Source organism: Rutidosis leptorrhynchoides, chromosome 8 (genome assembly GCF_046630445.1).
Source record: "Rutidosis leptorrhynchoides isolate AG116_Rl617_1_P2 chromosome 8, CSIRO_AGI_Rlap_v1, whole genome shotgun sequence".
Lineage (NCBI taxonomy): Eukaryota > Viridiplantae > Streptophyta > Magnoliopsida > Asterales > Asteraceae > Rutidosis > Rutidosis leptorrhynchoides.
Window position 1 is genome coordinate 187,346,765 of NC_092340.1, and position 22,465 is coordinate 187,369,229.

The window sequence follows — 22,465 nt, forward strand, 5'->3', positions numbered from 1 at the left end:
ATCGATCTTCGAATAAACCGACGAGCCTTGTAGTTGATCAAATAAGTCATTAATTCTCGGCAGTGGATAACGGTTTTTGATGGTAAGTTTGTTCAACTCTCTGTAGTCAATACACAACCTAAATGTACCATCCTTCTTCTTGACAAACAAAACAGGAGCTCCCCATGGTGATGTGCTTGGTCGAATGAAACCACGTTCTAATAGTTCTTGCAGTTGGCTTTGTAGTTCTTTCATCTCGCTAGGTGCGAGTCTATAAGGAGCACGAGCTATTGGTGCAGCTCCTGGTACAAGATCTATTTGAAATTCAACAGATCGATGTGGAGGTAGTCCCGGTAATTCTTTCGGAAATACATCGGGAAATTCTTTTGCGACAGGAACATCATTGATGCTCTTTTCTTCAGTTTGTACTTTCTCGACGTGTGCTAGAACAGCATAGCAACCTTTTCTTATTAGTTTTTGTGCCTTCAAATTACTAATAAGATGTAGCTTCATGTTGCCCTTTTCTCCGTACGCCATTAAGGGTTCTCCTTCTTCTCGTACAATGTGAATTGCATTTTTATAACATACGATCTCTGCTTTCACCTTCTTCAGCCAGTCCATGCCAACTATTACATCAAAACTCCCTAACTCTACTGGTATCAAATCAATCTTAAATATTTCGCTACCCAGTTTAATTTCTCGATTCCGGCATATATTATCTGCTGAAATTAATTTACCGTTTGCTAATTCGAGTAAAAATTTACTATCCAACGGCGTCAATGGACAACTTAATTTAGCACAAAAATCTCTACTCATATAGCTTCTATCCGCACCCGAATCAAATAAAACGTAAGCAGATTTATTGTCAATAAGAAACGTACCCGTAACAAGCTCCGGGTCTTCCTGTGCCTCTGCCGCATTAATATTGAAAACTCTTCCGCGGCCTTGTCCATTCGTGTTCTCCTGGTTCGGGCAATTTCTAATAATGTGGCCCGGTTTTCCACATTTATAACAAACTACATTGGCATAACTTGCTCCGACACTACTTGCTCCACCATTACTCGTTCCGACACCATTTGTTCCTTTCGTTCTGTTAACTCCTGGTCCGTAGACCTCACACTTCGCCGCGCTATGACCATTTCTTTTACACTTGTTGCAAAATTTGGTGCAGAACCCCGAGTGATACTTTTCACACCTTTGGCATAGCTGCTTCTGATTGTTGTTGTTGTTGCGGTTGTTATTGTTGTTGGGATGATTGTTGTAGTTGCTGTTGTTGTTGTTGTTGTTGTTGTTGTTGGGCCATTTTTTGTAGTTGCGATTGATGTTGCGATTGTTGGGATAATTGTTGTGATTATTATTGTAATTGCTGTTGTTGTTGTATTGGTGATTCTTATCACCGTTTTCCTCCCACTTTCTTTTGACTTGCTTCACATTGGCCTCTTCAACTGTCTGTTCTTTAATTCTTTCCTCAATCTGGTTCACTAGTTTGTGAGCCATTCTACATGCCTGTTGTATGGAGGCGGGCTCGTGTGAACTTATATCTTCTTGGATTCTTTTCGGTAATCCTTTCACAAACGCGTCGATCTTCTCTTCCTCATCTTCGAACGCTCCCGGACACAATACGCACAATTCTGTGAATCATCTTTCGTACGTGGTAATATCAAATCCTTGGGTTCGTAACCCTCTAAGTTCTGTCTTGAGCTTATTGACCTCGGTTCTGGGACGGTACCTATCGTTCATCAAGTGTTTGAATGCTGACCACGGTAGTGTGTACGCATCATCTTGTCCCACTTGCTCTAGATAGGTATTCCACCATGTTAACACAGAACCTGTGAAGGTATGCGTAGCGTACTTCACTTTGTCCTCTTCAGTACTCTTACTTATGGCAAACACCGATTCAACCTTCTCGGTCCACCATTTCAATCCGATCGGTCCTTCGGTTCCATCAAATTCCAAAGGTTTGCAGGCAGTGAATTCTTTGTAGGTGCATCCTACACGATTTCCTGTACTGCTAGATCCAAGGTTATTGTTGGTATGTAGCGCAGCCTGTACTGCGGCTATGTTTGAAGCTAGAAAAGTACGGAATTCCTCTTCATTCATATTTACGGTGTGTCGAGTAGTCGGTGCCATTTCCTTCAAAATAGTCAAATGGAACAAGTTAACCATACAGAATATTAAGAGTAGTTAATAGTATTTCGTAGCATAATATGAACTCATTTATAAAAGCTTTTTCTTCATATTAGCGTTTTATAAGTTTAAATTCGGGTAGTACCTACCCGTTAAGTTCATACTTAGTAGCTAATATACAATTCAACTACTACAATTCTATATGAAAAACTGATTATAATAATATTTCGCGTTCAAACTTTTATACAATATTTTACAAACTTACAATACCGCTTATTTTACATAAAGCATGAAATATAGCACACAATAACTTTGATACAAGATAGTTGTGAAGATAATTCTAGCTAGTACACAAGTCTTTCAGCAAAGGCAATAAAGACACGTAATTCATACGTCCAGAAACAAGTCATGCATTCTGGTTTTACTAGGACTACTTCCCATCCTTGGTCTTGTGGAACATAACCGTTATGGTCGTTGATAAGACAGCGTGTTGTAACGTCGTCAAAGGGACGAGGGTTACGTAATGACCAACAGTCTCGTAATAACCTAAAAACCTCATTTCTTACCCCAATTACCGACTCCGTCACTTGTGGGAACGTTTTGTTTAATAGTTGTAGCCTGATGTTCTTTTTCTCACTTTGGTGAGAAGCGAACATTACTAACCCGTAAGCATAGCATGCTTCTTTATGTTGCATGTTAGCCGCTTTTTCTAAATCATGAAGTCCTATATTCGGATACATTGAGTCAAAATAATTTCTTAACCCGTTGCGTAAAATAGCATTTGGGTTCCCCGCAATATATGCGTCAAAGTAAACACATCGTAACTTATGGGTTTCCCAATGTGATATCCCCCATCTTTCAAACGAAAGTCTCTTATAAACCAAGACATTTTTAGAACGTTCTTTGAATGTCTTACAAACTGATTTCGCCGTAAATAGTTGTGCCGAAGAATTCTGACCGACTCTAGACAAGATTTCATCAATCATGTCTCCGGGTAGGTCTCTTAAAATATTGGGTTGTCTATCCATTTTGTGTTTTTATACTGTAAAATAGACAAGAGTTAGATTCATAAAAAAAAAAATACTTATTAATACAAGCAATTTTTACATATATCATAAAGCATAAGCACACTATATTACATATATTACACCACACGAATACAACTATCTTATTCCGACTCGCTCGTTTCTTCTTCTTCGGTTTTGGTTCGTTTTGCCAAGTTTCTAGGGATATATGATGTTCCCCTAATACGAGCTGTCGTTTTCCACAACGGTTTAGAAAAACCTGGTGGTTTAGAGGTTCCCGGGTCATTGTTACAACTTAAGGGCTTCGGGGGTTGACGATACATATAAAGTTCATCGGGGTTGGAATTAGATTTCTCTATTTTTATGCCCTTTCCCTTATTATTTTCTTTTGCCTTTTTAAATTCAGTTGGGGTAATTTCTATAACATCATCGGAATTCTCGTCGGAATCCGATTGATCGGAGAATTGGTAATCCTCCCAATATTTTGCTTCCTTGGCGGAAACACCATTGACCATAATTAACCTTGGTCGGTTGGTTGAGGATTTTATTTTACTTAACCGTTTTATTATTTCCCCCACCGGTTCTATTTCCTCCTCCGGTTCCTCCTCTTCCGGTTCTGATTCTTCTTCCGGTTTTGATTCTTCTTCCGGTTCTTCTTCGGGAACTTGTGAATCAGTCCAATATATATTCGACTCTTCGTTATTATTAGGTGAGTCAATGGGATTTGTGCTAGACATCTATCACACAATATCAAACGGTCGAAGTCCAGACTCACTAATGCATCCTAACAAACTCGATAAGACACACTAATGCAAATTTTCTGGTTCTCTAAGACCAACGCTCGGATACCAACTGAAATGTCCAGTTCTTATTGATTAAAAACGTTCCATATTAATTGATTTCGTTGCGAGGTTTTAACCTCTATATGAGATGTTTTTCAAAGTCTGCATTCATTTTTAAAACAAACCATAACCTTTATTTCATAAATAAAGGTTTAAAAAGCTTTACGTAGATTATCAAATAATGATAATCTAAAATATCATGTTTACACACGACCATTACATAATGGTTTACAATACAAATATGTTACATCGAAATCAGTTTCTTGAATGCAGTTTTTACACAATATCATACAAACATGGACTCCAAATCTTGTCCTTATTTTAGTATGCAACAGCAGAAGCTCTTAGTATTTACCTGAGAATAAACATGCTTTAAACGTCAACAAAAATGTTGGTGAGTTATAGGTTTAACCTATATATATCAAATCGTAACAATAGACCACAAGATTTCATATTTCAATACACATCCCATACATAGAGATAAAAATCATTCATATGGTGAACACCTGGTAACCGACATTAACAAGATGCATATATAAGAATATCCCCATCATTCCAGGACACCCTTCGGATATGATATAAATTTCGAAGTACTAAAGCATCCGGTACTTTGGATGGGGTTTGTTAGGTCCAATAGATCTATCTTTAGGATTCGCATCAATTAGGGTGTCTGTTCCCTAATTCTTAGATTACCAGACTTAATAAAAAGGAGCATATTCGATTTCGATAATTCAACGATAGAATGTAGTTTCACGTACTTGTGTCTATTTTGTAAATCATTTATAAAACCTGCATGTATTCTCATCCCAAAAATATTAGATTTTAAAAGTTGGACTATAACTCACTTTCACAGATTTTTACTTCGTCGGGAAGTAAGACTTGGCCACTGGTTGATTCACGAACCTATAACAATATATACATATATATCAAAGTATGTTCAAAATATATTTACAACACTTTTAATATATTTTGATGTTTTAAGTTTATTAAGTCAGCTGTCCTCGTTAGTAACCTACAACTAGTTGTCTACAGTTAGATGTACAGAAATAAATCGATAAAAATTATCTTGAATCAATCCACGACCCAGTGTATACGTATCTTAGTATTTATCACAACTCAAACTATATATATTTTGGAATCAACCTCAACCCTGTATAGCTAACTCCAACATTCACATATAGAGTGTCTATGGTTGTTCCAAAATATATATAGATGTTTCGACATGATAGGTCGAAACTTTGTATACGTGTCTATGGTATCTCAAGATTACATAATATACAATACAAGTTGATTAAGTTATGGTTGGAATAGATTTGTTACCAATTTTCACGTAGCTAAAATGAGGAAAATTATCCAATCTTGTTTTACCCATAACTTCTTCATTTTAAATCCGTTTTGAGTGAATCAAATTGCTATGGTTTCATATTGAACTCTATTTTATGAATCTAAACAGAAAAAGTATAGGTTTATAGTCGGAAAAATAAGTTACAAGTCGTTTTTGTAAAGGTAGTCATTTCAGTCGAAAGAACGACGTCTAGATGACCATTTTAGAAAACATACTTCCACTTTGAGTTTAACCATAATTTTTGGATATAGTTTCATGTTCATAATAAAAATCGTTTTCCCAGAATAACAACTTTTAAATCAAAGTTTATCATAGTTTTTAATTAACTAACCCAAAACAGCCCGCGGTGTTACTACGACGGCGTAAATCCGGTTTTACGGTATTTTTCGTGTTTCCAGGTTTTAAATCATTAAGTTAGCATATCATATAGATATATAACATTTGTTTAGTTGATTTTAAAAGTCAAGTTAGAAGGATTAACTTTTATTTGCGAACAATTTTAGAATTAACTAAACTATGTTCTAGTGATTACAAGTTTAAACCTTCGAATAAGATAGCTTTATATGTATGAATCGAATGATGTTATGAACATCATTACTACCTCAAGTTCCTTAGATAAACCTACTGAAAATGAAAAAAATAGATCTAGCTTCAAAGGATCCTTGGATGTCTTGAAAGTTCTTGAAGCAGAATCATGACACGAAAACAATTTCAAGTAAGATTTCCACTCAAAATAAGATTGTTATAGCTATAGAAATTGAATTAAAGTTTGAATATGATTATTAACTTGTATTAGAAAGATAACCTACTGTAAGTAACAAAGGTTTCTTGATCTTGGATGATTAATTGGAATGGATTTAGAAAACTTGGAAGTAAACTTGCAATCTTGGAAGTATTCTTGATTTTATGAAACTAGAACTTTTGGAATTTATGAAGAACACTTAGAACTTGAAGATAGAACTTGAGAGAGATCAATTAGATGAAGAAAATTGAAGAATGAAAGTGTTTGTAGGTGTTTTTATCATTGGTGTATGGATTAGATATAAAGGATATGTAATTTTGTTTTCATGTAAATAAGTCATGAATGATTACTCATATTTTTGTAATTTTATGAGATATTTCATGCTAGTTGCCAAATGATGGTTCCCACATGTGTTAGGTGACTCACATGGGCTGCTAAGAGCTGATCATTGGAGTGTATATACCAATAGTACATACATCTAAAAGCTGTGTATTTTACGAGTACGAATACGGGTGCATACGAGTAGAATTGTTGATGAAACTGAACGAGGATGTAATTGTAAGCATTTTTGTTAAGTAGAAGTATTTTGATAAGTGTCTTGAAGTCTTTCAAAAGTGTATGAATACATATTAAAACACTACATGTATATACATTTTAACTGAGTCGTTAAGTCATCGTTAGTCGTTACATGTAAATGTTGTTTTGAAACCTTTAGGTTAACGATCTTGTTGAATGTTGTTAACCCATTGTTTATTATAACAAATGAGATGTTAAATTGTTATATTATCATGATATTATGATATATAATATATCTTAGTATGATATATATACAGTTAAATGTCGTTACAACGATAATCGTTACATATATGTCTCGTTTCGAAATCATTAAGTTAGTAGTCTTATTTTTACATATGTATTTCATTGTTAATACACTTAATAATATATTTACTTATCATTTAACATAATTAACCAAGTGTATCAATATCTTAATATGATTCATATGTACCTAGTAAGACGTTGTTATAACGATAATCGTTATATATATCGTTTTCGAGTTTCTTAAATTAATAGTCTCATTTTTATGTATATAACTCATTGTTAAAATACCTAATGAGATACATACTTATAATAAAATCATGTTAACTATATATATAACCATATATATGTCATCGTATAGTTTTTACAAGTTTTAACGTTCGTGAATCACCGGTCAACTTGGGTGGTCAATTGTCTATATGAAACCTATTTCAATTAATCAAGTCTTAACAAGTTTGATTACTTAACATGTTGGAAACACTTAATCATGTAAATAACAATTTCATTTAATATATATATAAACATGGAAAAGTTCGGGTCACTACAATATACGGATGTGGCATCAAGTGAGGAAGGAGCTGGAGTAGGCATTCTCCTCGTTTCCCCAACCGGAGAAGATATCACTTACGCTATCCGGCTAAAATTCTTTGCCTCAAACAATGAGGCCGAGTATGAAGCACTAATAGCCAGATTACGCTTGGCCAAAAGTATTGATGTGCGGCAACTCACAGCTTATGTCGACTCTCAGCTGGTCGCAAGACAGCTAAATGGCAGCTTTGAAGCAAGAGATACGTCAATGCTAAAAAACCTGGCACGTACGAAAGCACTAACCAACACCTTCGCGACATTCGAAAAAAACAAATCCCCAGAAATCGTAACAAGAAAGCAGATTCCCTGAGCAAGCTTGCCTCTTTACTATACGATAATTTTACTAAAAAAAGTGATGGTTGAAGTTTTGGAAAGGAAGTCAACTGACGAAGACACCCTCATGGCAACAATCACAACAGAAGAAGAATGTTGGATGACACCCTTCATAAGATACTTCACTGACGGTACTCCCCCAAAAGACAAACTGCAAGCCCGCAAGATACGAATGCGGGCACCAATGTATTTTTTCAAAAACGGCATCTTGTATAGGAAATCATTCACGGAACCCTACTTACGATGTGTTGGCCCGTCACAGGCCAAAGAGATAATACGGGAAATGCACGAAGGAGCCTGTTCAACACATTCCGGCTATCGTACGATAGTTAGCAGGATCAAGAGAATGGGTTACTTCTGGCCACATATGTACCGGGATACGTATGACCTAATCGTCAACTGTGAATCATGTCAGATACACGCTCCCTTCAACAGATCCCCTCGCCAAAACATGATTCCAATACACGCCACTTGGCCATTCTGCAAATGGGGGATCAATATCGTCGGCCCATTCCCACGCGGCGTTGGTAATGTTAAATTTTTAGCAGTCGCAATTGACTATTTTACCAAGTGGGTTGAGGCGAAGCCGTTAAGCACGATCACAGGATGGAAAATCTTAACATTCGTGTGAGAGGACATTGTTTGTCATTTTGGCTTACCACGAGAGATAGTCAGTGACAATGGAACGCAATTCGCACATATTCCATTGAAGCACTGGTGCGCAGACATGGACATTCAACAGTCATTTACCTCCGTGGCTTACCCGCAGGCCAATGGGCAAGTCGAGGTCACAAACAGAGACATCGTTGCCGGCATAAAGGCAAGATTAGGCAAACACCGACAAGGATGGGTGGATGAACTCCAACATGTACTATGGGCACATCGGACAACGCCGAAAGATAGTACGAACGAAACACCCTTCAGTCTGGTATACGGAACTGAAGCGGTCATACCGGCTGAAGTACTAGTTCTAACTGATCGAATAACAGAATTTGATGAACAGCAAAATGACGACGCATTGAGAGAAAATTTGGATGCCTTGGAGGAACGGCGAACAATAGCACACATCCGGCAAGCTGCAAAGAAGCAACAAATCGCAAATCACTACGATAAAAAAGTCAAGCCATTAGACTTTCAATTAAACGATTTGGTATTGTGCAGCAACGAGGCTAGCTGGAAGCAAGATGTCGGCAAATTAGGCCCCAGATGGGAGGGACCCTACAGGGTTGTCGGAATAACTGAGTACGGTGCATACCACCTGGAGAAACCAGATGGAATTTTGATACAACGCCCTTGGCACGCCTTTCATTTAAAGAAATATCATGTGTAACCTACCTGCAACAGTGAGGACTGATCACCCACTTGGACGGCAGAAACACTTATGTATTCAAATAATTTCTATGTATAAGTCATCAATAAAGCTTCATTTTATATACTTATGCACTGTAATGACTCTGAATATGACACAAGTAACATCAAAAATCCTTTGGCATATTTCGGACCTACCGCCAGAAGAAATGCTTTCTAGCTTTCGTTGGTAGGAGGACACCCCTTGAAGAACCTTAACGAATAATAAGGACGTCAGACCATATCATTGGTGGCCTGGTTTTACCATATAAACAACTCGACCACACTCACGCGTAGTCTAGATATCTACGTTTTTGTCATGACAAATATACGAAACATAACGGAAAAGTAAACTAGTTTATACACAACATGCAACACGATGTAACGAAATCACATTAATTATACAAAAACCCAACCGAGTGCATATCTCTACGGTTGGTAATTTACAATATCATCAACGGATGAATTCTCATCCCTACATATTTTATCTAGTTTATCAAAACTAATCCGGCCGAGAGCCTCATGTGCCCGGTGGCAATCCTGCACACATGTAACGCTCAAAGCAGCCTTTTTCCTCTGGGCCGCGCTACCAGGAGATAGGAAACACTGCACTTCCTTTAATACCTCAAACGTAGTCAACTTATTAATGGCCTCAATAAAGGCACTGAACGGCTGATGAACAATAGATGACTTCAGGAGGCGGGCAAAAAGCACGGGAATGCCATGCTGAAGACGGGTAAGTTCGCCTAACATGGCCGACACCTTATCCGATAACTTTTTATTGTCATCAGAAAGTAAGGCGACTTTTTCCTGTTCCTGGACAAGCGCGACCTTCAACCACTCCTGCGTTTCCTTGGCCGACACCAACTCCCCTTCAAGGCAAGAAATCGTACACGACAATTCCGCCACCCGACGGTTATCATTTTCAAACAGCACACAATGCTCATGAATACGATGAGCACCAGCCTCGCTTCGGTTCAGCTCATCTGCCGCAAGATGCTGAGCAAATACGGCGAATTTAGAACGCAAGTGTTGTGCCTGAGTAGCGGAAAGCGCGGCCTCTTTCAAAGCCGGAAAAGTAATGAAATCAAGATATTCCTTATAGACCGGATAATCTGAAGCTTCACAGCGGAGAAGATCAAGGAATGGCCCAAGATTACAGTCGGGCCGCACATAAACATTCTGCCCAGCACTAGTCGTCAATCGGGGGCGAGCATCCGAGATCTCTAAGACGGGTTCTTTACCGGGATGATGCCCTTGAGCCGTCTCTCTCCCCATGGCTGACCCTTCCGTCGTCCGATTCTCCCTAGTAACCGGCTCAAGTCCCTCCTGGGTAACGGTTCCTTCCAGCAATGGCACCGAGCGAGCAGACGCCTGCGCCCTTGCAGGAGTCATAACTGTGTTACCTGCGTAAAACACGAAAAAGATAACATAATCAGTATCAGATACAGTTAAGTCAAAGAAAGTAAAGGACCAACTCATACCTTCAGCTACCGGCTCAATTCGACGCCTGGTACATCAGATCAGTCCACCCTCCGAAGAGCCACCAGTCGAAGACTCCAAATCTTCAGGAGGCGCCATCCTGCAGTGGCTGGAGGAAGCCCACGTGGTCCCTTCAACCAGTTTATCGGTAAAGACCAAGCCATCCAGGCTCGACGCCCTCAGAACTTCCGACACGGTTAACTCTGCGCAGATTATAAATTATCATCCTATAAATCATGGTAACATTAAAAAGACGGAAAGCATCAAACGGTAAGCTACCTCCCCCGCCTCTTCCGGCAACAGGGATTCTATCAGCATGAGTCCATTTGTTGCTAACATTAGCCATTACCAGCACCTGCTCCTCATAAGACCGTTGAGGAATCCTTAGGCCCCTCAATTGGTCTACCATCGATTCACCTAGCTTAGAGAGCTGCCTTGGCGGCTGAACAGTCACTGACCTAAATAGATAGAATTGTTCGTTCTTCAATGGAAAGTCAGAACATTTGGCAAAAACAAATGATTGCACCCAATTGTCATCGCTGGTGCCTCCTTCAGAAAATCAATTTTGTCAGTAAACGTGTACCACCCCATACGATAGGACGATAGCCGAAAAATGCTCCTGAAAATATTCAAGCTTAGGCTCATGCCTAAACCATTGAAATACATCTTGAACAACACGATCGCACGAACACCATTCGGATGTAAGCAAGCAACGCTAAGGTTATAGAAATTTAAAACCTTCGTGAAAAAGCGGGTGAAGGGGTACCTCAAATTTGAAACCTCGAACGGTCTCAAATAGATGGCACAATGATTGGGGGGCCCACAGGCGTGTTGCTGTGACCTTGGAATGATCAACTCCAAACCTCGCAACTGAGGGCATATGTGACAAATCCTATCGAGATACGCTTCGTCAACACTGCTAGGTGCACGTAACACATCATGAAGAATGTTAGGTCTGGGGGCCATATTAAAAAAAAAAGATGAAGATACAAACCACAGAAGACACGGAAATCGTTTCTCTGTAATTTAAAAAAGCAAGTATTATCGAAGGTTGGAAGAATAAAATGAAGATAAATGCTCTTTTATATAGGAAAAAGTCCCGCGTGGGACCCATTCAACTCAAAAAAGGTGCGTTGGAACACGAGAAGTACTATGATTAAGATAGCATGCAACGCGCATTTATTGCACGTCGAATCACATGAACAGGTCATAAAAATTTAAGTTTGGCAACGCAACTGTCCCAGCTGACCTTACTAAACTGGGGGGACTTAATGATACGCATAATGATTCGTCTCAAAATAGGCAAGCATCTCGCCAAAAACTATACCCGGCACTACGCGTCCCGGATTGCTAACTCCTTTTCTCGTCATCCGTCTAACGTCTTCCCGGATATTCCATCATGACGGACAAATGGCAAAGCTAAGAACCTGGATGACATACACGCAACTGGTACCGCACAACCGATCGAGATAATCATAACCAGGCACCGCAAAACCGGTCATCATAATCATGACCGTGAAGAAACACTTGGCAAGTGTTTAGGCGAGACCCACCCGGCTAGACTGAGAGCACCGTGGTGCCTTAACCAGAATTAACTCACCGATACCACCATCTCGGTCTTCCAAACCGACATGAAGGCACTCCCGAGACAAGCACGTTGTCCCGGAACAGAACACATTGTCACGAGGTAGGCACCCTGTCCCGGAATGACCACTTGGTCATGGAGCAAACAAGTTCGTTAGAATCTGTTATTCCTCATGAAAGGGACAGGTGTCACGTCACCCCTCGGGATTGGCAAAGTTTGTTACAACCATGAAAGGGACATGTGCCACGTCATCATTCCCTCTATAACATCTATAAATACACGAGTGAAATCATTCATTTAAACAACACTGGATGCATAAACGTTACTCTGCTAAAATCAATGGCGACAACGTCACTCCAGTCGTTAACTTAATTCCAATCGGTGCTTCGATCACCATCCGAGTTAATCCACACTAAGATTTTAACTTATTCGATTCCGGTCGAATAAGGTTAATTCACTTGATTGTTTTACACCCTTAGAATCCAGATTCCAAATTGGGGTTTGCACAATTATTGGAGTTAAAACAATCAACCTACTATTTTTCCCAAATTAAGCACTCAAACCCGAAATCTATTTACACTGAATGATTTTGGTTTGATCACCCTCAAACAAGGTGAGTTAACTAAAATATCTACACCTTAGATTACCAGATCCGGTACAGAAGATGTATCCAGAATAAGACACTAAACGATAAAAATAACATAAATCAAGTTATGCCTTCTCACTTAGTCACTGTTCAGTGACATCTATTGGTTGAAACAGTTCAATCAATATATATAATCTTTACAGTATTAATTAACACCGTGCTGGTCCGGTCAAAAATAAGAATCAACAAAAGAGGAAGAAAAGATTGATTCAAGGCGAAGAAATGGGTAAATTCGGCGTTTTTATTAAAGATATTTGAGCTCGGAGGTATCATTCTATTGTAGTGTATTATTCGTTTAGTGATTTGTCTCTAATTAGTTTGTTGAGTTTGGTTTCAGTATAATCAAGTTGAGGCTCGGTATCGATAGTCTGTTTGATCAACGCTTTCTAGGTTCGAGCCTCTTCGGGTTCTCTCTTGTATCTTTTTTTGTTGAAGATGTTTTCTTTTCAAAAACGTTTTCCGTATTTATATAAGTTTTCGTTATTTTTCCAAAAAAAAAAAATTAACACCCACCGTAAAAAGAACTGAAGCATTACATATAAAATCAACTCAACTGCTTGTAAAGCCATCAAATGAAAATATGATCTTCCTCAAACTTCTGAATATGGTTTTCTTTGAAATGATCCAGTACAATAAACATTGGTCCAAGGATCTAAACCCCCCCTATTGCTGACTATTCCTTACTTTTCATTACAAAGATTAAAAACCATTTTAATCAATGTCAACCACAGCCATTTAATTTATGTGTCTAAACCCTAAACCCCCCTTATAGCAATTGCATCACAATTTATACAACTGTCTTTCTTTCCCTCTCCTCTACTCAATAAATAAACAGTAATCACTCACTTCTTCAACAAAGCACTACATTGTGCCATTATTTTCGATGCCCTTGTGATCGCATCAGTCATATAAAAGTTATCAATCATAACACCGAACACTGTCGCACTCACTTTATTACAACTCTCAGGCTCTCTCATCCAGATGCAAAATATTCGGTGCAACACTTCTAATTCGTGACCGAACCCCACTAATGGTATCATACGGCAGCCTCACCCCAGATACTTTCGAAAGCGCCCGTAAGATCTTCCAGTCTTCTCTCGCATCACCGACAGTTGGGACAGCTGGCACCGTTTGTTGCGCACACCCTTCCGTATTTTCATACGTCCCTTCCTTTTCACTAAACGCTGCTGACGGAAGCATCACATTTGCCCTATGAACGCCTTTATCACCATGATGTCCTTGATACAAAACGAACACATCTTCCGGAAGCTTATCTAGGATGACATCATCAGCACCCATTAAATAAAAAATTTAGCCGATTCGATGCTGTTATCGGATTCGGGCACCAGTCCGAGGTCCAGGGCAGCGACTTGGGCAGCGTTGAGGAGCAAAACGTCGAATCCGTTCCAGTAGGGTCTGACTAGGTTTTAGTTTTTGGTGGCAATTAATTGAAGAAGTGAGAAAACGACGTCTTTAACTTTGCGTTCAAAGATCCCCGCCGTGACTATGATGGCGGGGTTTTTGGCTGTTGAATGTGGAGCTGAAGGAGTGGCGGCCCTCGACTATCTCAACTATGTTCATAATTGAAATCTATAGGTGGTCCAATGTAGCCAACCTTGGATTGGGTAGCTCAAACCGTGTTGCAAATTCTTGCGTTAACCATAGCGCGCAGCTTCCACCCTTGGCTGCCAATTTAGACATAAAAACTAAGCTCGATTGGCAACCTTGTAACTTTAAGAACATGTAAGGTTCGGCCAAATCACCACCACTTTGCTGTCTTTTGTGACGACCCGAAAATTTTCGACCAAACTTAAACTTAATCTTTATATTCATTCGACACGATAAGCAAAGTCTGTAACGGTGAGTCTCTAAATTTATTGAACTATGTTCATATAACCAATTACCCTCTGACTGTGCCCGACGATTTATGAACAAATGTGTGTAAATAATAATGTAAATATATATAAAAATATAAATATTAGGGTATATGTAATATTTTGAAATAAATAAAAATACACTTAAATCAGTTGGAAATTAAAAATGTGAAATAATAATCAGAATAATTAAATATTATTAAAATAAATATATGAACATAAATATGATATGATTATTAATCTATATATATTTATATGATTTCTATTATTATATAGTAATAAATATAAAATGTATAAATATTCAATATTTAATATATGCTATCATGTAATATATAATTATAATTTAGAAATATATCTATATTATCATTTCTTTTATAATTACTAAAATCAGTATCTATATTATTAATATTATTATATAAAAGTGAAAACATGTCACTTGTTATATCTAAATTGTTAATTGTATTATTATTTGACATTATCATTAACAATTATTAATTATTAATACTATAATTATTCATATTATTATTATAAAATAATAGAAATTATTATTATCATTAATGTTATTATTATTATTAATATTATTATTATTATTATTATTAATATCATTAAGAACATTGTCATAACTATTAGTGTTATTATCCTAAAAATTGATATTAAGTTAATTATTATTAATAACATTATTATTAGGTTATTATTATTAATAATATTCTGTATTATTATTATTTATTATTAATAGACTTATTTTTATTTAAAATTAGTTTTATATATAAAATCAATTATAAATCTATAAAAACTAGTAGGAATCTGTTACGGGTGACTATCATACTATATCTAATTGTTTCCTGTTGTTGATCGAGTACAAATCACAGACTTTAACTCACAATAACGTCCAAAATTTGTTAGAACTCGTTATCACTTTTATTTTTTATTTTTTATTATTTTTTTTCTTTTTGCTGTTCTTAAATTGTACAAATTGTTGACTGAAATCTGTATAAAATCTATCAATTCATGTAATATTGTACCCATTTCGATTTATCTTTCATTACCAATATCATTCACAACAAAACCATTACTAATAAATCAGTGAAATTAATAAAAAAAAAACTGTTAGCGAGACCCTGCTCTTCAACTTTTTAACAAAAATTTGATTTCGAATCAAATTCCACAATGTAAAAATGTAGTTATGTTTGGAATCCCTTACTCAAACTATCTGCAAGTTTTCAAGTTTCAATTTTTCGTATTGATTATCAATTTTGGAGTCAAAGTTTGGATTTCAAATGTCAACTAATATGTTCATCCAAAAATTCGAAGTTCCTGTTACGATTTAAGCTAAATTAATGAATCCAATAGTTTCTATATTGGATTAGAAAACTTTTTCATGTTATAAGTTTAGCCTAAAACATTCAAAAGAATCGAATTTGATTTTGAGTTTATACGGGTGTTTTTCATAACTGTTAATTCGATTTTTTTTAAAACTTTTGATGTTTATTGATCAGCAACACATCTATAGGGTTTGTTTCATTGTATATTACAAGTCTCAAATTAGTTCATGGTTATTAAGTTGATTTCTGGTTAAATTGATTTTTGAAATTGAAGAAGATGATGAACGAACACAGAAATGGGTTATCTATAATTGGAACGTATATTTAGTCAGAAAAAAGAAGTAGTCGGATGGTTTAGGAGTGTATGGTATAAGCGGAAGTTCGGGGGTTCGAGCCTGGGCGATGGCAATTTTTTTTAAAGGGTTACTCTAAAGGTAGCAAATTTTATTCTATTTTTTTTTATTTCTACTTCTATATTTATTATTATTATTATTATCATTATTATTGTTATATTATTATTATTATAGTAAATATTAATGACAATATTATGATATAGAAATGAATACGAGATTAATATGATAAGGAATACTAAATTGTAATATAATGAATTTATAATAGGAATATGAATGTAAATAAAAGATAAGTAGAATTGATTATGAAAATATATGTGTACATATGATAAGTAATATGATTAGTGTATAAAGTTTACAATATAATATGAAATATTATGATAAGTTAGCTTGAAGATTAGGATTTGCGATGATTAAAAATATATAGCTATATGTAACATAAATATATATATATATATATATATATATATATATATATATATATATATATATATATATATATATGTATCGAAAAATCATAAAAGTTTAAACTTCAAATTGAGTATTACTATGAACCTACTTTTAATATATACCGACTATTATAACTTTAAGGTGTAAATATTAATTACATATAAATTATGCATATATTAAAGTACAAAATATATTATGACTATAAAAGTAAAAGTTTTAGAAACGTTGTTAAGGTTATTGGTGTAAAAATAAAGATTAGATATACATAAATATATGTAAATCACATGACTTAACTATATTAATATTTATATATATATATATATATATATATATATATATATATATATATATATATATATATATATATATATATATATATATATATAACGAATATATATATATAAATAAATAATGAAACTTATAAATTATTATAACAAATACATCAACAACTATAAGGATTCAGTCGATTACGAGTATATGTTTTAATATATATACAAATGATATAGGTTCGTGAATCCGAGACCAACCCTGCATTGTTCAGTTTCGTCATATGTATTTTTACTACAAAATACAATATGGTGAGTTTCATTTCCCTTTTTACCCTTTATATTTTTGGGCTGAGAATACATGCGCAATTTTTATAAATGTTTTATGAAATAGACACAAGTAATCGAAACTACATTATATGGTTGAATGATCGAAGCCGAATATGCCCCTTTTTGCTTGGTAGCCTAAGAATTAGGGAACATCACTAATTTTGAGAATTAGTGCACTCCTAATTGACGCGAATCCTAAAGATAGATCTATTGGGCCTAACGAACCCCATCCAAAGTACCGGATGCTTTAGTACTTCGATGTTGTTTTTATCATGTCTGAAGGATTTCCCGGAATGATAGGGGATATTCTTATATGCATCTTGTTAATGTCGGTTACCAGGTGTTCAATCCATATGAATGATATTTTTGTCTCTATGCATGGGACGTATATTTATGAGAAATGAAAATCTTGTGGTCTATTAAAATGTGGAAATGATTATTTATGTTAAACTAATGAACTCACCAACCATTTTGGTTGACACTTGAAAGCATGTTTATTCTCAGGTACGAAAGAAATCTTTCGCTGTGCATTTACTCATCTTAGAGATATTACTTGGAGTCATTCATGACATATTTCAAAAGACGTTGCATTCGAGTCATTGAGTTCTTCAAGAATATTATCAAGTCATTTATAGTTGAATATATTATGGAATGGTATGCATGCCGTCAACTTTCGATGTAATGAAAGTTTTTTTTTTCAAAAACGAATGCAATGTTTGTAAAATGTATCATATAGAGGTCAAGTACCTCGCAATGTAATCAACTATTGTGAATCGTTTATAATGTATATGAACGGGTCCTTTTAGTTGGTATCAGAGCGGTGGTCTTAGCGAACCAGGTCTTGCATTAGTGTGTCTAACTGATAGTCGTTAGGATGCATTAGTGAGTCTGGACTTCGACCGTGTCTGCATGTCAAAAGTTTTGCTTATCATTTTTGTCAGAAATCATCTGCTTATCATCCTTAGGAAATTACCTGCTCATAATTCTTAGTCTAGACACGTTTTACTGCATTGACTGCATGAATAGTGTATAGACAAAATTCATATCTTAGCGTATCTGTTACTGTAGACCTTGCCTGATATCTCTCGTAAATTTCTTCGTAATTTAAGGGATCCTGGTACTATATATATATATATATCTATGCATATTATGCATTGAGAATACATCCAACTATAAATTGCTGTCACTAAACTCTTCATACCAAAAATCTTTTCTTTGATCGCGTAAAATGGCCTCTACGAATCGACCACGTTCCTCTGACTCTGAAGACAGCGTGACAGGAGCACACCAACCAATCAACTACCGTGATTACTGGATAAAATGGGGGTGGGCTCACGACATACTCACCCAATGGAGAAGGGAAGAAGGTACTCCATATCATGAACCGAATCTACTACCCAACCTTGGAGTACTCGACCCACTCACCAGCGAACCTGTTCGTAACACCGTTTATACTCTTTTTGCAAGAATTTTTCGTCTTGAGGCTACCATTAACGGAACTAGAGAAGATATCCGACCTCTACCTCACACTGATAACCAACCAGGGTTAGTAGAAGAAGTTGAAGAACTCTGAGCCCGAGTGTTAACTTTAGAGAGCACGGTACACAATTTGCAAGCACCAGCAGTATCACCAACACCAGTAACCTCACCAGCCTCAGCACCAACAACACTAGTACCACCAACAACAACATCTGCATCACCAGCTTCGACAACTCATTATGTATCTCGAGTATAATCATCGTTCTACATGACGTTCTACATTATTTATCTTTGTTCGACATGACGATTATGTAATCTCTAATGTTTTAGAGATTATATATTCTTGTTCTAACGATAAATTAAATGAGATTAATATCATATTAACTCATTAAACCCTTGATTACATCTGAAGAAAATATATATGTTTATTATATTTTTCATAAAGATTGTAATTAAAAATTCTTTTGTACAAACTGTTAATGGTGAAAATGTTTTAACGGGTAGGTAATACCCGAGGAATATTTAGATTTCACATTAATAAGTTACACTGTACATTCTTCAAATCTGATTCAACATTCATTTACTATCCTACTTATATCTACAGAGATACGAATCCGTTCACCGCAGAATAACCATTTTCATTCAATTTCATATTTGGATTTTGACCTATCAGAATCCAACAAGTGGCATAATGAAGAAAACATTGGACAAAATAAAATTTGTTAGAAACAAACAAATTAATTATGAGAAATTTTGTTAAGAATCCACGCTAACGAAATCTTAGCTAACTGTTCCTAGCTAACTGTTAATTCCGTATTACATTTTAATTATCGCAATTTATTTATCGCAATTTAATTATCGCAATTTATTTATCGCAGTTTATTTATCGCAATTTATATTCTCGCAATTTTATTTATCGTCATTTAAATACTGTTATTTACGCATTTTAAATATCGGGACACGTATACAAGGTTTTGACATATCATATCGACACATCTATATATATTATTTGGAATCACCATAGACACTCTATATGTAGTAACGATCGAGTTCTCTATACAGGGTTGAGGTTGATTCTCAAATAATATATATACTTTGAGTTGTGATCGAGTCCGAGACATATACACGGGTCACGATACGTATTAATTAATTCAAATATTATATATTAAATTATATATGAATTATTGAATTGCTAACTGTGGACTTTGAACTATGGACCATCAACAGTGGACAATTAAAATGAATTAAAATATTGACTATAACATATGAAACTAAACAATTCTTCAAGTTTGCCACTTGATTTCATCTTAAACCTCATTTGTATCCTGGCGATTACAATCTACGTTCAAACCTTTCATGATTCCTGAAAACACCTCAATCGAGAGGATGAACCAACCGCACTTCATCTACGAAAGGAAAGATTTATGCGTATAGATATGCACCTAAAAACACTCGAAACCTGAGTAAATGTTTAACACGTATCTGTGCTAGCTCCTTTGGCGTTGTTATCACCGAAAATAATTTTGCAATCCCTTTTTAAATTAGCCAATTTTGTCACAGCTCCAACAAATCAACTTCGACTTTCATTCGGATTAGTCTTATTATAACTTTGATATATAAGTTTTCCTTTCGCCATCGATACCGGGAAACCGTTTATATCCCACTACATTAGCAGTAAACTTACCCGCAACTTTATTACTCATTGGCTTAAGTCTCTCAGAAGAATCATTATATTTGTTCGTTAAAACCTATTCATATACTCATCCACATCTTATAACGAGAATTGCCATACCAATTCCTGAGAATTGGCAATCAGTATTTTGAAATTTCACAGCATATCTACACCAACAGTTATATGTATACATATAACATTTATCTCTTAGAATTATGATCTTCCATTCTGAAATTCTGAAAAGCACCCAGTTTACGAATCAGTTTTCTGAGTTTTGAAAAAGCTGAATGAAGCAGCAGAAACTGTAGACAACCGTAAATGACCTTAACCATCGGAAGTTTGATGATAAAAAATAGTATGTTGTCAAAGCTCAGAAATGTTGGAACTGGAAAATGGATTGAGCAAACCATGAAGGAAACCAAGGACAAATACAAGGACCAAACTCTGTATTTAAAGAATCCTGATGACTCTGTTTCTGATGAAATCTTTAGCGAATACCTTGCTTCTGAATCTAAACCCTTACGGACAAATCCTCTTCATCATCCTTCGATATTAGAAATTCCAAGATATCATCGTATCTTTCCTTATAAATATCCTCAATATTTCTGAAGATATCTTCATAAATATTCTCGTCCGATATTAATTATCTCTCCGCGCTATCTGTGTTATCTCATAAAAGGAATCTGTTTTAGTTTCTAAATTCTAAAAAGTATTCGAATTTAAAATATGAATGTTATTAAAGTAGTGTTGGGAACTGATGCATGAGTTAGTATAATATAATGACACTTGATCAACGTGATTATATTACATTAAGTCATACTGAGTTTCTAATGAAACATGATGATTCACAAACCATAACGTCATCATGTGCCATGTTACACGACTCTTACGTTCTATCTAATCTCTAAACATATCAAGAATATATTTTCTTGACAGTTCTATCTATTCTCATGGATTCTGATAATTTAACCAATCAAGATCGTGCTATTACAATATATCTCTTAGAACATTAGTCATGTTCATTCAAAACTTCATACTTACAAATTCTGGACCATTATTCGCTTGATTTGAAGTCAGGAAGAGAAAACAAAAGCGTGGAACTCTGACATATAAGGGAAAATATAAAGCCCGATAACAGCACATAAATTACAAACTGTGTAGATCAATGTTTATCGCAACATAAAGACACGGGAGAATTAAAAACACTATAACCCCAAGGGCGAAGTAGAAGAAAACAGATTCCTCAGGTGGAAGGTGAAAAAGGAGAATGATTGTTGCGATAGTAAGGATAAGGACAAGGATTAGAACTAGATTAAGCATTTTCACAATCTTTTGGATGTATGAACTAAGAAAGAAAGTATAGGAATGAAGAGAATAATGGAACAGAAGAGCTTAATTTATAATGGAAATATCAGACAGAGTAATCAAGGCAGATTATCGTATTTAATTATAGAGATCTTAATTTACTTATTTGCTGAAGAATCAAATCTTTTTGATTTCGAAGATTTTCTTTTAATCCCTTGAATTCCAGAATTCAACCAAGACAACGTCAAAAGTTAAGACGCACCTTATTTTCTAAATTCATCTTTACTTCTTTAATTCGCTCTTTTGTGATAACTTCACTCGTACTCTTCGAGTAATCGAATTATCTTATCCATATTACTCAACAGTAATAAAACTCTATTTATCAGCTCATATTCATCATGAAAACATTATTATCGTTAACCATGACGACCTCACTAAAATTTCGGGACGAAATTTCTTTAACCGGTAGGTACTGTGATGACCCGGAAATTTCCGACCAAACTTAAACTTAATCTTTATATTCATTAGACACGATAAGCAAAGTCTGTAATGGTGAGTCT

At 35.5% G+C, this 22,465-nt stretch overlaps 1 pseudogene; it reads right to left on the bottom strand.

Annotated features, from left to right (window-relative positions):
* Positions 1-13,699: 13,699 nt before the first annotated feature.
* The window catches only part of LOC139863965 (NADH dehydrogenase [ubiquinone] iron-sulfur protein 1, mitochondrial-like), a 66,988-nt pseudogene continuing 58,222 nt past the window's right edge, over positions 13,700-22,465 (bottom strand).